This window comes from Hyperolius riggenbachi, chromosome 2, assembly GCF_040937935.1.
Source record: "Hyperolius riggenbachi isolate aHypRig1 chromosome 2, aHypRig1.pri, whole genome shotgun sequence".
NCBI classification, from domain to species: domain Eukaryota; kingdom Metazoa; phylum Chordata; class Amphibia; order Anura; family Hyperoliidae; genus Hyperolius; species Hyperolius riggenbachi.
Genome location: NC_090647.1, coordinates 568,937,646 through 568,954,701, shown reverse-complemented (window position 1 = coordinate 568,954,701; position 17,056 = coordinate 568,937,646).

The window sequence follows — 17,056 nt, the reverse complement described above, 5'->3', positions numbered from 1 at the left end:
GACAGGAGGATCTGAGTGAGACTGCGAGGGCACAGGATGGCCGCAGGGGGGACAGGAGGATCCGAGCGAGACTGCGAGGGCACAGGATGGCCGCAGGGGGGACAGGAGGATCCAAGTGAGACTGCGAGGGCATAGGATGGCTGCAGGGGGGACAGGAGGATCCGAGCGAGACTGCGAGGGCACAGGATGGCCGCAGGGGGGACAGGAGGATCCAAGTGAGACTGCGAGGGCACAGGATGGCCGCAGGGGGGACAGGAGGATCCGAGCAAGACTGCGAGGGCACAGGATGGCCGCAGGGGGGACAGGAGGATCCGAGTGAGACTGCGAGGGCACAGGATGGCCGCAGGGGGGACAGGAGGATCCGAGTGAGACTGCGAGGGCACAGGATGGCTGCAGGGGGGACAGGAGGATCTGAGTGAGACTGCGAGGGCACAGGATGGCCGCAGGGGGTACAGGAGGATCCGAGTGAGACTGCAAGGGCACAGGATGGCTGCAGGGGGGACAGGAGGATCCGAGCGAGACTGCGAGGGCATAGGACGGCTGCAGGGGGGACAGGAGGATCCGAGTGAGACTGTGAGGGCACAGGACGGCTGCAGGGGGGACAGGAGGATCCGAGCGAGACTGCGAGGGCACAGGACGGCTGCAGGGGGGACAGGAGGATCCGAGCGAGACTGCGAGGGCATAGGACGGCTGCAGGGGGGACAGGAGGATCCGAGTGAGACTGTGAGGGCACAGGACGGCTGCAGGGGGGACAGGAGGATCCGAGCAAGACTGCGAGGGCACAGGACGGCTGCAGGGGGGACAGGAGGATCCGAGCGAGACTGCGAGGGCACAGGATGGCTGCAGGGGGGACAGGAGGATCCGAGTGAGACTGCGAGGGCACAGGATGGCTGCAGGGGGGACAGGAGGATCCGAGCGAGACTGCGAGGGCATAGGACGGCTGCAGGGGGGACAGGAGGATCCGAGTGAGACTGTGAGGGCACAGGACGGCTGCAGGGGGGACAGGAGGATCCGAGCGAGACTGCGAGGGCACAGGATGGCCGCAACGGGGACAGGAGGATCCGAGTGAGACTGTGAGGGCACAGGATGGCTGCAGGGGGGACAGGAGGATCCGAGTGAGACTGCAAGGGCACAGGACGGCTGCAGGGGGGACAGGAGGATCCGAGCGAGACTGCGAGGGCACAGGATGGCCGCAGGGGGGACAGGAGGATCCGAGTGAGACTGCGAGGGCATAGGATGGCTGCAGGGGGGACAGGAGGATCCGAGTGAGACTGCGAGGGCATAGGATGGCTGCAGGGGGGACAGGAGGATCCGAGCAAGACTGTGAGGGCACAGGATGGCCGCAGGGGGGACAGGAGGATCCAAGTGAGACTGCGAGGGCACAGGATGGCCGCAGGGGGGACAGGAGGATCCAAGTGAGACTGCGAGGGCATAGGATGGCTGCAGGGGGGACAGGAGGATCTGAGTGAGACTGCGAGGGCACAGGATGGCCGCAGGGGGTACAGGAGGATCCGAGTGAGACTGCAAGGGCACAGGACGGCTGCAGGGGGGACAGGAGGATCCGAGCGAGACTGCGAGGGCACAGGATGGCTGCAGGGGGGACAGGAGGATCCGAGTGAGACTGCGAGGGCACAGGATGGCTGCAGGGGGGACAGGAGGATCCGAGTGAGACTGCAAGGGCACAGGATGGCTGCAGGGGGGACAGGAGGATCCGAGTGAGACTGCAAGGGCACAGGATGGCTGCAGGGGGGACAGGAGGATCCGAGCGAGACTGCGAGGGCATAGGACGGCTGCAGGGGGGACAGGAGGATCCGAGTGAGACTGTGAGGGCACAGGATGGCTGCAGGGGGGACAGGAGGATCCGAGTGAGACTGCGAGGGCACAGGACGGCTGCAGGGGGGACAGGAGGATCCGAGTGAGACTGCAAGGGCACAGGATGGCTGCAGGGGGGACAGGAGGATCCGAGTGAGACTGTGAGGGCACAGGATGGCTGCAGGGGGGACAGGAGGATCCGAGCGAGACTGCGAGGGCATAGGACGGCTGCAGGGGGGACAGGAGGATCCGAGTGAGACTGCAAGGGCACAGGATGGCTGCAGGGGGGACAGGAGGATCCGAGTGAGACTGCGAGGGCACAGGACGGCTGCAGGGGGGACAGGAGGATCCGAGCGAGACTGCGAGGGCATAGGATGGCTGCAGGGGGGACAGGAGGATCCAAGCGAGACTGCGAGGGCACAGGATGGCCGCAGGGGGGACAGGAGGATCCGAGCAAGACTGTGAGGGCACAGGATGGCCGCAGGGGGGACAGGAGGATCCGATCGAGACTGCGAGGGCACAGGATGGCCGCAGGGGGGACAGGAGGATCCGAGCGAGACTGCGAGGGCACAGGACGGCTGCAGGGGGGACAGGAGGATCCAAGCGAGACTGCGAGGGCACAGGATGGCCGCAGGGGGGACAGGAGGATCCGAGCGAGACTGCGAGGGCACAGGACGGCTGCAGGGGGGACAGGAGGATCCAAGCGAGACTGCGAGGGCACAGGATGGCTGCAGGGGGGACAGGAGGATCCGAGCGAGACTGCGAGGGCACAGGACGGCTGCAGGGGGGACAGGAGGATCCGAGCGAGACTGCGAGGGCATAGGATGGCTGCAGGGGGGACAGGAGGATCCGAGCAAGACTGTGAGGGCACAGGATGGCCGCAGGGGGGACAGGAGGATCCGAGTGAGACTGCGAGGGCACAGGACGGCTGCAGGGGGGACAGGAGGATCCGAGTGAGACTGCGAGGGCATAGGATGGCCGCAGGGGGGACAGGAGGATCCAAGTGAGACTGCGAGGGCACAGGATGGCCGCAGGGGGGACAGGAGGATCCGAGTGAGACTGCGAGGGCACAGGATGGCCGCAGGGGGGACAGGAGGATCCGAGTGAGACTGCGAGGGCACAGGATGGCCGCAGGGGGGACAGGAGGATCTGAGCGAGACTGCGAGGGCACAGGATGGCTGCAGGGGGGACAGGAGGATCCGAGTGAGACTGCGAGGGCACAGGACGGCTGCAGGGGGGACAGGAGGATCCGAGTGAGACTGCGAGGGCTCAGGATGGCCGCAGGGGGGACAGGAGGATCCGAGTGAGACTGCGAGGGCACAGGATGGCCGCAGAGGGGACAGGGGGATCCGAGTGAGACTGCGAGGGCATAGGACAGCTGCAGGGGGGACAGGAGGATCCGAGCGAGACTGCGAGGGCACAGGACGGCTGCAGGGGGGACAGGAGGATCCGAGTGAGACTGCGAGGGCATAGGATGGCTGCAGGGGGGACAGGAGGATCCGAGCGAGACTGCGAGGGCACAGGATGGCTGCAGGGGGGACAGGAGGATCCGAGTGAGACTGCGAGGGCATAGGATGGCCGCAGGGGGGACAGGAGGATCCAAGCGAGACTGCGAGGGCACAGGATGGCTGCAGGGGGGACAGGAGGATCCGAGTGAGACTGCGAGGGCATAGGATGGCCGCAGGGGGGACAGGAGGATCTGAGCGAGACTGCGAGGGCACAGGATGGCTGCAGGGGGGACAGGAGGATCCGAGTGAGATTGCGAGGGCACAGGACGGCTGCAGGGGGGACAGGAGGATCCGAGTGAGACTGTGAGGGCACAGGACGGCTGCAGGGGGGACAGGAGGATCCGAGCGAGACTGCGAGGGCACAGGATGGCCGCAGGGGGGACAGGAGGATCTGAGCGAGACTGCGAGGGCACAGGATGGCCGCAGGGGGGACAGGAGGATCCGAGCGAGACTGCGAGGGCACAGGATGGCCGCAGGGGGGACAGGAGGATCTGAGCGAGACTGCGAGGGCACAGGATGGCCGCAGGGGGGACAGGAGGATCCGAGCGAGACTGCGAGGGCACAGGATGGCCGCAGGGGGGACAGGAGGATCTGAGCGAGACTGCGAGGGCACAGGATGGCCGCAGGGGGGACAGGAGGATCCAAGCGAGACTGCGAGGGCACAGGATGGCCGCAGGGGGGACAGGAGGATCTGAGCGAGACTGCGAGGGCACAGGATGCCCGCAGGGGGGACAGGAGGATCCGAGTGAGACTGCGAGGGCACAGGATGGCCGCAGAGGGGACAGGAGGATCCGAGTGAGACTGCGAGGGCACAGGATGGCCGCAGGGGGGACAGGAGGATCTGAGCGAGACTGCGAGGGCACAGGATGGCTGCAGGGGGGACAGGAGGATCTGAGCGAGACTGCGAGGGCACAGGATGGCTGCAGGGGGGACAGGAGGATCCGAGCGAGACTGCGAGGGCACAGGATGGCCGCAGGGGGGACAGGAGGATCCGAGTGAGACTGCGAGGGCACAGGATGGCTGCAGGGGGGACAGGAGGATCCGAGCGAGACTGCGAGGGCACAGGATGGCTGCAGGGGGGACAGGAGGATCCGAGCGAGACTGCGAGGGCACAGGATGGCCGCAGGGGGGACAGGAGGATCCGAGTGAGACTGCGAGGGCACAGGATGGCTGCAGGGGGGACAGGAGGATCCGAGTGAGACTGCGAGGGCACAGGATGGCCGCAGGGGGGACAGGAGGATCCGAGTGAGACTGCAAGGGCATAGGATGGCTGCAGGGGGGACAGGAGGATCCGAGCGAGACTGCGAGGGCATAGGATGGCTGCAGGGGGGACAGGAGGATCCGAGTGAGACTACAAGGGCACAGGATGGCCGCAGGGGGGACAGGAGGATCCAAGCGAGACTGCGAGGGCACAGGATGGCTGCAGGGGGGACAGGAGGATCCGAGCGAGACTGCGAGGGCATAGGATGGCTGCAGGGGGGACAGGAGGATCCGAGTGAGACTACAAGGGCACAGGATGGCCGCAGGGGGGACAGGAGGATCCAAGCGAGACTGCGAGGGCACAGGATGGCTGCAGGGGGGACAGGAGGATCCGAGTGAGACTGCGAGGGCACAGGATGGCTGCAGGGGGGACAGGAGGATCCGAGTGAGACTGCGAGGGCACAGGATGGCTGCAGGGGGGACAGGAGGATCCGAGTGAGACTGCGAGGGCACAGGATGGCTGCAGGGGGGACAGGAGGATCCGAGTGAGACTGCGAGGGCACAGGATGGCTGCAGGGGGGACAGGAGGATCCGAGTGAGACTGCGAGGGCACAGGATGGCCGCAGGGGGGACAGGAGGATCCGAGTGAGACTGCGAGGGCACAGGATGACCGCAGGGGGGGCAGGAGGATCCGAGTGAGACTGCGAGGGCACAGGATGGCCGCAGGGGGGACAGGAGGATCCGAGTGAGACTGCGAGGGCACAGGATGGCTGCAGGGGGGACAGGAGGATCCGAGTGAGACTGCGAGGGCACAGGATGGCCGCAGGGGGGACAGGAGGATCCGAGTGAGACTGCGAGGGCACAGGATGGCTGCAGGGGGGACAGGAGGATCAGATCATGACTGCGAGGGCACAGGATGACCGCAGGGGGGGCAGGAGGATCCGAGTGAGACTGCGAGGGCACCGGGCGGCTGCAGGGGGCTGGTAGAAGCCCCAGGTGAGTAAAACTGATTTCTTATGACAGCCTTAAAGGACAACTGAAATGAGAATTATATGGAGGGTGCCATATTTATTTCCTTTTAAGCAAAATAATTGGTGGCCTGGCAGCCCTGCTGATCCTCTGCCTCTAATACTATTCGCCATAGCCCCTGAACAAGCATGCAGCAGATCAGGTGTTTCTGACATTATTGTCAGATCTGACTGGATTAGCTGCATGCTTATTTCTGGTGTAATTCAGACACTACTGCAGCCACATAGATCAACAGGGCTGCCAGGCAACTGGTATTGTTTAAAAGGAAATAAATATGGCAGCCATCATGTACCTCTCACTTTAGTTCCCCTTTAACAGGAAATAAATATCCTAAATCCTATGGCAGCCATATCCCTCTCACTTCAGGTGTCCTTTAATTATAAGGTAAGTTCTACATAGGGGAATCATGTGAGATATACTGTATGATAGAACAATAGCTGTGAAAGTTCAATCCGAGGTCATAAAGCCCTCTGCTGCCATCTGGTGGTGGCAGCGTGTATCTGCGGGGAATACAGAAAAGGCACCACTGCAAGATTAGCTGCATGCTTGTTTCTGGTGTGATTAACCTGCTGGGCGTTCTGAAAACCTGCACGGCTGCGGGTGGTTTTTTTTGCCCATTTTTTTTTCTCATGTAGCTAGCCTATCGCTAGCTACATGATGCCCGCCTCCCTGTGCTTTCCCACCCACCCTTCCGATCGCCGCCGGCGCGCTTGCCCATAAGGAAATCCCGCTCTGAACGGGATTTCCTTTAGGGTCTCCCCCATCGCCATGGTGACAAACGGAATGACGTCATCGACGTTGTGACGTCATAGGGAGTCCCGATCCACCCCTCAGAGCTGCCTGCCACTGATTGGCCAGGCTGCGCACGGGGTCTGCGGGGGGGGGGGGCATATTTCACGTCGGGTAGTGGCGGATTGGCAGCGAGCGGCGATCGCAGCAAACACGCAGCTAGCAAAGTGCTAGCTGCATGTTTGAAAAAAATATTCAAATCGGCCCAGCAGGGCCTGAGCGGTGACCTCTGGCGTCTCTGAACGAGCTTAGCTCGTCCAGAAAGCTGGGGAGGTTAAGACACCACTGCAGACAAAAAGATCAGCAGGGCTGCCAGGCAGCTGGTATTGTTTAAAGGGCTTCTATATTCTTCTCACTAAAGTTGTCTTTTAAAGAAAACCTGTAACTAAAAAAAGTTTCCCTGGGGGTACTCACCTCCGGATCCTATCGAGGCTTCCCCCGTCCTCCTGGACCCAGATGCGGTCACTCTCCTGGGTAAAAACTGAGGACAGTGCCACTAATGGTAAAACCACCCGTGGTCTGTCTCAACCCCTCCGACGTGGTATGTTGAGGGGGGTGATAAAACACAATTTATGGAAAAGAGGCACCGAGGTGTGTATAAGGGCCCTTTTCCACTAGCAGTCGCTAGCATTCACGCTGAACGCTAGCGATTGCGATTCAGCAAATGTACAAAATTTCACGGCGATCTCCCGACGTTTGCGATCGCGATTTTGCTATGCTATGCACTGCATAGCAAAATCGCGGCAAAAATCGTTCCACGGCGCGATCGCGATTGAGTAAAAAACGAATCGCGGTAGTGGAAATTACCTACCGCGATTCCTATGTTAAAAAGCAAACTGTAGGATTTTAAAATCACTAGCAGTTTGCGGTTTTGCGATTAAGCAATCGCAAAAGCTCTAGTGGAAAAGGGCCCTAAAAGGGATTAAAATCACAATTCAAATTAGAAGATGAGGTAGCTTACATCAATGACAAAATCTATGAGTGAAGAAAGAATAATTTATTAAGCACAGGCAACACGTTTCACGGGTCACAGCCCGCTTCCTCAGGCCAATACAAGGTCCGATTAGTAAGAGGTGATCAGTATAGCGAGCCTCTCAAAGTGTGATACAGGTAGATTGTGTTGGATGTCTAATACCTGTACACCGGGGGGATAGCATGTGTAAGCCATGCACTAGAGCTTTCATGTGAACCCACACTGTTTATTCTGCAAATTCTGCATATTGCAGGACATTACACCTTAGAACGTTGTAGAGGATAGCGGTGGTGCCATCTACCTGTATCACACTTGCTGTTCCATTGTACTGTAATGCCTAGAGATCAGAGCTGAATTGTAGCCAGATTGTATGTGTGTGGGCGTGTGATGTCAGCTGACTTGGTTATCAATACACGGCCGTGTATCACTTTTTAAGGGGGAATAAGGGAATTCAATGTGGTTGTTCTAATGCTGGGAATACACGGTTCGTTTATGCGCTGAAATTGAGCCGCTGGCTCGATACCGGCGCGTCCCCGCTCGTCCCCGCTGGCGTGCGGATCGATTCCCACTCGTCCCCGCGGGCATTTACTAATCTTCCGTGCATTTTTTCTTTTGTTCTCCCTGTCGGTATCGAGCGCGGAATCGATCCGGCGGTGTATCGGACAGGTCGGAAATGATCCGGCTCGATTGATAATTTCAAACGAACCGTGTATTCCCAGCATTATGGTACTAATACATTTTGATGTCTGTACACCTCTTGTAGAATTATTTGGTGTACTCTGCTGACACCTTGTGGTTATTCTGGGGAAGTACAACATATATTGTTATACAATATATCCAGTAGTAGTTTTACAGCAAAATTCCAAGTTACAAGGCAAAAATATAATGCAAAATTTTTAACTGCTGCAAAATTAATTTTGCACATAATAGTAATTAGAAAGTGCAATTTCGCATTAACTCGCAAATTCACAAAATATTCATCTATGTAAAAATGGGGTTAAAATATGTTTGGTGAATTCTGTAGCTTGAGAAAATGATGCAAAATCGATTAAGATTGTAACTAAGCAAAAATTTACAAAATTATCCATGACGGTCAACACTATGGAGGCAGCCTGAGGCCAAGTGACCCCGGAAACTATGGAGGTCAGAAGTAGGCTTCATGCTCCCCATAGCTTGTATTTACAGCTCTGATCTTTCAGTTGTCTTTGCTCATCTCTCCAAGTTTCCATAAGGCTGAATCTGAAAATATCCAAGCTAACCTTCAGAGAGGAACTTCACACACACTGAGATGCAAAGCAACTTTTCAAAATGTAACCACTTCACCTCGAAGGAATTATTTCCCTTAAAAACCTTTCAGCGCTGCTTCCATTTATGTGTCAATAACTTTACCACTACTTATCACACCTAAATGATCTACACATTGTTTGTTTCACCACAAATTAGGCTTTCTTTGGACACATACATTGGCTTTGGGAACATATGTTCCCATTTTCCATTCTGTGTACTGCCGATGCATGCATGCGCACCATTCGTAACCAGGAGAACATCTACGCCCCCTGGGAGCTAAAGTGAATGGGAGGGAAAGGGGTTAAAGGACAACTGTAGTGAGAGGGATATGGAGGCTGCCATATTTACTTCCTTTTAAGCAATACCGGTTGTCTAGCAGCCCTGCTGAGCCTCTGCCTCTAATACTTTTAGCCATAGCCCCTGAACAAGCATGCAGCAGATCAGATGTTTCTGACAATATTGTCAGATCTGACAAGATTAGCCGCATGCTTGTTTCTGGTCTGATTCAGACACTATTGCAGCCAAATAGATCAGCAGGGCTGCCAGGCAACTGATATTGTTTAAGAGGTAATTAATATGGCAGCCTCCATATTCTTCTCACATCAGTTGTCCTTTAAATGCAAAATGTATGCAAAAAAAGTTTACACCATTCTCGTGTATAGTGTATATTTGTGTCTAGTGTATATTTAGTCTCTATTTCTGTGCTTGTTGTCACCACAGATCATGTGTAACCTTCACACACATTTTGCATTCAAATACAATTGTGGTTTGCATATCTGTCGGTGTGCTCGGACATTTTCCTGATGTTAGTTGTATTGTGTCCCCTGGACAGGGATTGTCTTTAATGTGAAGGGGAAGAAAGTGTCCCTGGGGGGGGGGGGGGGGGGGTACTTACCTCAGGAGGGCAAGCCTCTGGATCCTAATGAAGCTTCTCCTGTCTCCTGTAGCAGAGGGGCTTCAGCGCTGGGACCTCCGATAGTCCACGTGTCGCCACCTGCTGGGAGCCTCCTGCAGGCGCAGTTTCCCCTCCGGCAGAAATAGCTGAGCCCGATCGGTCCGCTCTACTGTGCACAGCGGTGACCGCTCTTGTTATGGTTTTGATTGGTTGGGGGTGACAGCGCTGGATCAGACTGCTGGAGGGGAACGGGGGAAGCATCCTTATGATCCAGAGGCTCCGCCCTCCCGAGGTATTGGTAGTTTTAAATATTTACATGTGACAGGTATACATGTGATAGGTAGCACCTGATTTAGCTTTAAAGGATACTGCAGCCGAAAGGCTGCTGAGAGATAAAACCTGCAATGTGTAGGGAAAGAAAAGTACATACTGTCACGGAATAGCCGTGAGAAACGCAGGTGAATCTAGAGAATTCACAGTCGCTTTCCTGATCGCTCCCTGTCGGATCTGAGCAGTCGTGCAAGCGATCCGAAAATGACATTTTGTGTTATTTTAAATCCAGAGATATGTTCCCCTGTGAGCCAGAGCAGTCCCCTCACCCCTCCGGAATGTCGCACGTGGCTGGACTCCCTGCAGGGCCCAGCTTATTCCCCCTACAGCAGATGTCCCCATGAAAAGGACCAGGAAACTGGCTCCACAGGGGGGCCATAGAAAGCCAGCCGATCCGGCACCGAGCATGGGCCATAAGGAAAGCATGGGTGATATGATTTCCTGTCGGCATACGAAAACCGTATGTCGCACAGCTATAAAATTCATATCGTCTTGTCCGGTAAACCCTGGCCATCGTGCTGATATGAAATTCCTTGGGATAGACCGTCCGGTTATCGAGATATGAATCTTCTCAGGAGCCTGACCCGCTGGCTTAGCCGTGTCTGATGTCATATTAATCTGTATTTTCCAACAAGTCTGAAGCTGTTACCCCCCTAAATATAACGTGTATGGTTCAGGAGTTACAGCATTTCATAAGTTTAGCCCTAAAATCTCTCAGAGGGAATGAACTGTCATTGGTGGGTGACTCAGATGGGCCGGCATTGCCACACCCCCAAACCAGCTTCATCAAAAGCACCTGGCCAGCAGGAGGGCATCATTCCTCCCTTTACCATCTTCATGACAAGCTGCTGCCAGCCAGAGGACATAGGGCTGGTGGCCATTTTGCTGACCCATCTGAACAAAGAACTCTAAGAACTTGAAACCGTTTTGCTTGAACTTGATTGGAAACCAGAACTCTGATTTTTCCCACAAAAAGGACATCTTTCCAGGAACTAAGTATTTTTCTCCCTTCTTTTATTTTTCATACTGGCTATTACTGTTTCAATAATTGTTGATTTTAATAATTGTCTGTATATATTAATTATTTATATTGCTGTGAATAAAGACTTCTCCCAAGTCATTCACTGTTTCGCTACCCTGCTTATCAGCACACACAGAAATGATCCCGGGTCTCTGAAGTTACGCTACTGTTTGTTTGTTGTTGGCTAGACAGAATATCGTGTGTTAACCGTTTTATTCGCAGGACTAGTCAGTTAGTGAGTTCCTCTGTCTCCGGAAACAGAGGTGGTGGCAGATCCCATGAACTAGTGTGTGAGTTGTAATCACCCGTGTCTCACAGGCTCCCTTCTGAGTTGTCTGCGGCTAATTCTTAACGGTTCCTGCGCATTGACTGCGACCAGAGTTCGCACGATCTGTGCGCTGGCACCGTTTAGAAGGCTAAGTGCGGTCAGCCAGTAGGGCTCCTGTGACAGTGTTAGGCAGCGGTTGGGACCTGTGTTGTGCTGAAAGTATCTACGATAGCGCTAGCGCTATCGAGAAACGAACTAATTCGTTGGTGTAGCTGGAAGGCAATATATTTTTTATATATACAGAGAGACTGTGTAGCCAGTACCCCTTCCCCAAAGTTTTATTTTATTTGGCATGGAAATGTCCGGGAACTACCAGAACATGTGCCTAGCAGACCTGGAAAATCTTTGCGAAGAGAGGGGCATTGGCATCCTCCGCAAGACAAAACGGGACCTGATAGCCGACTTGTCCAGATGGGATACCCAGCAACTGCGGGAGCCGGGAGTGTCCGCTGAGGTGGATACCAGCCCATCTGACAATCGAGGGGAACCAGAGACTGAGACTCCGGACCGTACAGAGGTTGTGCATCCTGAGGGCCCTGCATCAACAGTTACACCGGAGAATGTCAGTGTGGACCCCAATCCCAGAGTTTCTGACAGTACTCGCCCGGAACTGGCCAGTACTGGACTGTCCATGGGTGCTGACCCGGTAATGCAGCAGGCATTACAAAAGCTCATGGAGACTGACCTGGACAAGTACCTGCAGTACATGCGTGAGGAGCGCCAATCTGCAGAACGCAAGGCGGCTGAGGAACGCCAATCTGCGGAACGCACAGCTGCTGCTGCTGCTGCTGAACGCCACGCGGAGAGGGATGCCGCAGAGGCGCGGGAGAGACGACAGCATGAGCTCAACATGGCAAAGGTTCAACAGGCCAGCCGGAGTTCACCGCCCAGCCTCCCTGCCGAAGGAGCTGCAGCACCCGTAAGTGCAAAATTTAAATTTGCTAATATTGAAAAAGACACTGACATTGACTTGTTTTTGCGGTCTTTTGAAAAAGCATGCCGTCAGTATCGTCTGTCCCAAGACCAGTGGGCCAGACATCTGACACCTTTGCTGCGCTACAAAGCGCTTGATGCCTTCGCAGAATTGCCTGCGGAGAAGGATAATGATTATGCTGCTATAAAAGACGCTATCATTACTAAGTACCAGCTGACGCCAGAAGCCTATCGGAAAAAGTTCAGGGCCTGGCAGAAAAAGCCTTCTGATTTGTACCGAGATGTGGCCAGCAGCTTGCTCACCACACTCCGCCAGTGGACTCTAGGCCTCACCAAAGGGTCTTATGGCGTCCTGGAGGACTTGATAGTCCTCGAACAATTTCTGAACATTTGCCCTGCTGATGTACGACAGTTTGTGTTAGAACGCAGGCCGGCTTCAGCCACTGTCGCTGCAGACCTTGCTGAGACTTTTGCAACTACCCGGGTGGCTGATACCCGCAGAACTGTCCCATCCAGCTGGAGAGGAGGTCAGCCCAATACCTCGGCAGACCCTCCTGCCCCTGTGAGCCGTCCGCCACAGAGGCCACCCAGCGCAGCTGCTGCACCCAGGCCTGCAGCGCCTGGAGAGGTCACCTGTCACTACTGCCGCCAGCCCGGACACATGAAATTCGACTGTCCGGAGCGGAGACAGACACCACCAGCACCTGGATCATCTGCATCACCTGCACCTCACCCACAGCAGAGGCAACCCGCCAGCGAACCACAGCCTGGATCGTCAGATTTTGTCCTGTTTGCACGCGGAAAGAAAATCCGCGACCGAACCGACCAGCAGCAACTTGTTAGAGTGAACGGCAAAGTTGTCACCGGATTTCGAGACACCGGAGCTGACATCACGTTAGTTCACTCACATCTTGTGCCAAAGGAGAGCATCAGCTCCAGCCGATCCCTTGCCCTTACTGGAGTAGAGGGCACCCTTTTCCACATAGCCCACGCAAGAGTGAAGCTGGATTGGGGAGTGGGAGGGGTCCACGAAAGGGTTGTTGGGGTTATGAAGGATCTCCCAGTCCCTGTGTTGCTGGGGACTGATTTGGGCAAGCTTGTGTCCTACTATGAACCTGCCACGACCGCCTTGTCGCTCACGGAAGGAGACGGACTCTCCACCCACCACCAGGTACTTTATACACTTGGGGGAGCACCAGGGGGAGGTGGGTTGAATGTGCCCAGTTCAAGGGTACCAGGTTCAATAGTGCCTGCTTCAAAGGCACCTGAGTTTGATGTACAGACTGTCTGTTGTGATGATGCTGTAACTGTACCTGAGTTTACTGTACAACCTGTCTGTAATGAAAAAATGTCTATACCTGTCAATGTCATTACTGCATGCAATGATGATTTAAGTAATGTCCGTCTGTGCCATTCTGACAGTGTACCGGTGCTAGCAGTACCGCGCAGCTGCACTGCTCAGAACCCGAGCTCAGGACAGGTGGAGGGGGTTCCGGCCTCCTCCCCCTCCTCTGACCACAGGGATGAGACCTTTCAGCCGCTGGCCTCGTGTGACATGAGCCAGTTGGCTGAAACTGACAGCGCCATATTCTCAGCCGCACTACAAAGTGACCCAAGCCTGGAGGTGCTCAGGCAGCAAGCCGCTGAGCCCCTCGCAGACGGGGCCGCTTTCAAGGTGTACTGGGAAGGTGGGAGACTGTACAGTGAGTCTGTACAGCCCCCTACAGGTAGATCCCACGCGGATACCAAGTGGCTTGTGGTCCCGAGTGCGTTTAGGGGACATGTGCTGAAATCCGCACATGGTAATCCTCTGACCGGGCACTCGGGTGTCCGCAAGACACTCGCCGGTATTCGGAAACAGTTTTATTGGCCCCGGATGAACAGGGATGTAGCCAACTACTGCAGGGCATGTGCCGTCTGTCAGGAGCTGGGAAGGTCCAGGGATTCCCGCGGGGTTCCCTTAGGTCCACAGCCACTCAGCAGGGGAACCCTGCGTGGGCTGGCTGTGGACCTAACCAACCCACTGCCCGTTGTCAGCAGTCCCGGCAGACACCACGCCCGACTGCAGTGGCGCAAACGCCCTGTCCAGAACGGTCCATGTCGGGTCAACCCTGAGGGTAGCAGACCGCGACCGGTCCAGGGGAACCGAGCCACAGGCTCCAATAGGTTTCCCTGCCGCACCGGCAACCCGAGACCCTTCAGCCAGGTTGGCCGACACTGGAACGCTGATGGGCTGTCCCGGTGTCAGGGGGAACTAGGCCCAACAGCGCCAATGGCTGCTACGACGGATGTCTTGCTGACAACCCTCTACACAGCGTCAGGAAAGGGAGGTGTCACGGAATAGCCGTGAGAAACGCAGGTGAATCTAGAGAATTCACAGTCGCTTTCCTGATCGCTCCCTGTCGGATCTGAGCAGTCGTGCAAGCGATCCGAAAATGACATTTTGTGTTATTTTAAATCCAGAGATATGTTCCCCTGTGAGCCAGAGCAGTCCCCTCACCCCTCCGGAATGTCGCACGTGGCTGGACTCCCTGCAGGGCCCAGCTTATTCCCCCTACAGCAGATGTCCCCATGAAAAGGACCAGGAAACTGGCTCCACAGGGGGGCCATAGAAAGCCAGCCGATCCGGCACCGAGCATGGGCCATAAGGAAAGCATGGGTGATATGATTTCCTGTCGGCATACGAAAACCGTATGTCGCACAGCTATAAAATTCATATCGTCTTGTCCGGTAAACCCTGGCCATCGTGCTGATATGAAATTCCTTGGGATAGACCGTCCGGTTATCGAGATATGAATCTTCTCAGGAGCCTGACCCGCTGGCTTAGCCGTGTCTGATGTCATATTAATCTGTATTTTCCAACAAGTCTGAAGCTGTTACCCCCCTAAATATAACGTGTATGGTTCAGGAGTTACAGCATTTCATAAGTTTAGCCCTAAAATCTCTCAGAGGGAATGAACTGTCATTGGTGGGTGACTCAGAGGGGCGGCATTGCCACACCCCCAAACCAGCTTCATCAAAAGCACCTGGCCAGCAGGAGGGCATCATTCCTCCCTTTACCATCTTCATGACAAGCTGCTGCCAGCCAGAGGACATAGGGCTGGTGGCCATTTTGCTGACCCATCTGAACAAAGAACTCTAAGAACTTGAAACCGTTTTGCTTGAACTTGATTGGAAACCAGAACTCTGATTTTTCCCACAAAAAGGACATCTTTCCAGGAACTAAGTATTTTTCTCCCTTCTTTTATTTTTCATACTGGCTATTACTGTTTCAATAATTGTTGATTTTAATAATTGTCTGTATATATTAATTATTTATATTGCTGTGAATAAAGACTTCTCCCAAGTCATTCACTGTTTCGCTACCCTGCTTATCAGCACACACAGAAATGATCCCGGGTCTCTGAAGATACGCTACTGTTTGTTTGTTGTTGGCTAGACAGAATATCGTGTGTTAACCGTTTTATTCGCAGGACTAGTCAGTTAGTGAGTTCCTCTGTCTCCGGAAACAGAGGTGGTGGCAGATCCCATGAACTAGTGTGTGAGTTGTAATCACCCGTGTCTCACAGGCTCCCTTCTGAGTTGTCTGCGGCTAATTCTTAACGGTTCCTGCGCATTGACTGCGACCAGAGTTCGCACGATCTGTGCGCTGGCACCGTTTAGAAGGCTAAGTGCGGTCAGCCAGTAGGGCTCCTGTGACACATACTCACCGCTCCCCTCGCTCCCTGCCGTCGGGTCCCGCTCGTCAGCCACAGCTCCCGGTACTGGCCGACTCTCCTGACCCCTGACCCGGAAATACTGTGCCGCACATGCGCAGTATGTCCTGTAATCTTTGCTTCTGGTGTTGTATCATGACGCCAGAAGTACGGACACTCCTCCGCCTCCTCCGTGTGCGCTCCAGCGGCTCCACTATAAAGCTAGCATGCTACGGCAGGGAGCGAGGGGAGCGGTGAGTATGTACTTTTCTTTCCCTACACATTGCAGGTTTTATCTCTCAGCAGCCTTTCGGCTGCAGTATCCTTTGCATTAAACTCTTTTTTGTTTGCCTCTATCTTTTTGGTAGTGAAAAACCTGACTAGTTGTCCTTACTTATCCTTTGTAAGGGGTGGGGTTCACACTACCAGCACCAGGGATTTCACAGCTCTTGCAAATGCTATGATGTTTTTTTTAAATCCCATTGCTTAAGGGATACGTCAAGGTGACCCGCGTGGTGGAGCGCACAAGAAGCCAACCCAGAAAGCCGTCCTGGCGAGGTCGGCATCTGCACCAGAGGGGACCGGGAGCCACCGGAGCTGCGGCGAGGGCACAGGACGGCTGCCAGAGGCTGGAGGAAGCCACAGGTAAGTAGATCGTTTTTTCTTTTTTGGCTGGACATACCCTTTAAAGGGAACCATAGATAAAATAAAGATGTTATGTAGGTATGTATAACATCTTTTATATTTTGCCATGTTAGGTTCATCTCTGGTTCTTGGTTCCCTTTAACCCTCCTGGCGGTCTATTAAAAACTGCCAGGGGGGCAGCGCAGCAGTTTTAAAAAAAAAATAAAAATCATGTAGCGAGCCCTGGGCTGAGCAGCGGCATCCCCCCACCCGCTTCGATCGACTCTGGCGATCTCCGATCAGGAAATCCCGTTCAAAGAACGGGATTTCCTGGAGGGCTTCCCCCGTCGCCATAGCGACGGGCGGGATGACGTCGTGACGTCATTGGGAGTCCCAATCCACCCCTCAGCGCTGCCTGGCACTGATTGGCCAGGTAGCGCACGAGGTCTGGGGGAGGGGTGCGGCAAGCGGCGGCGATTGGAGTGCACACGCAGCTAGCAAAGTGCTAGCTGCGTGTGCACTCCAACTAGGCAAATCGGCCCAGCAGGGCCTGAGAAATCCTCCTGCGCGGCTTACGACGAGCTACGTTCAGGGTTACCGCCAGGAAGGTTAAGTGAAAACACCCCCATACC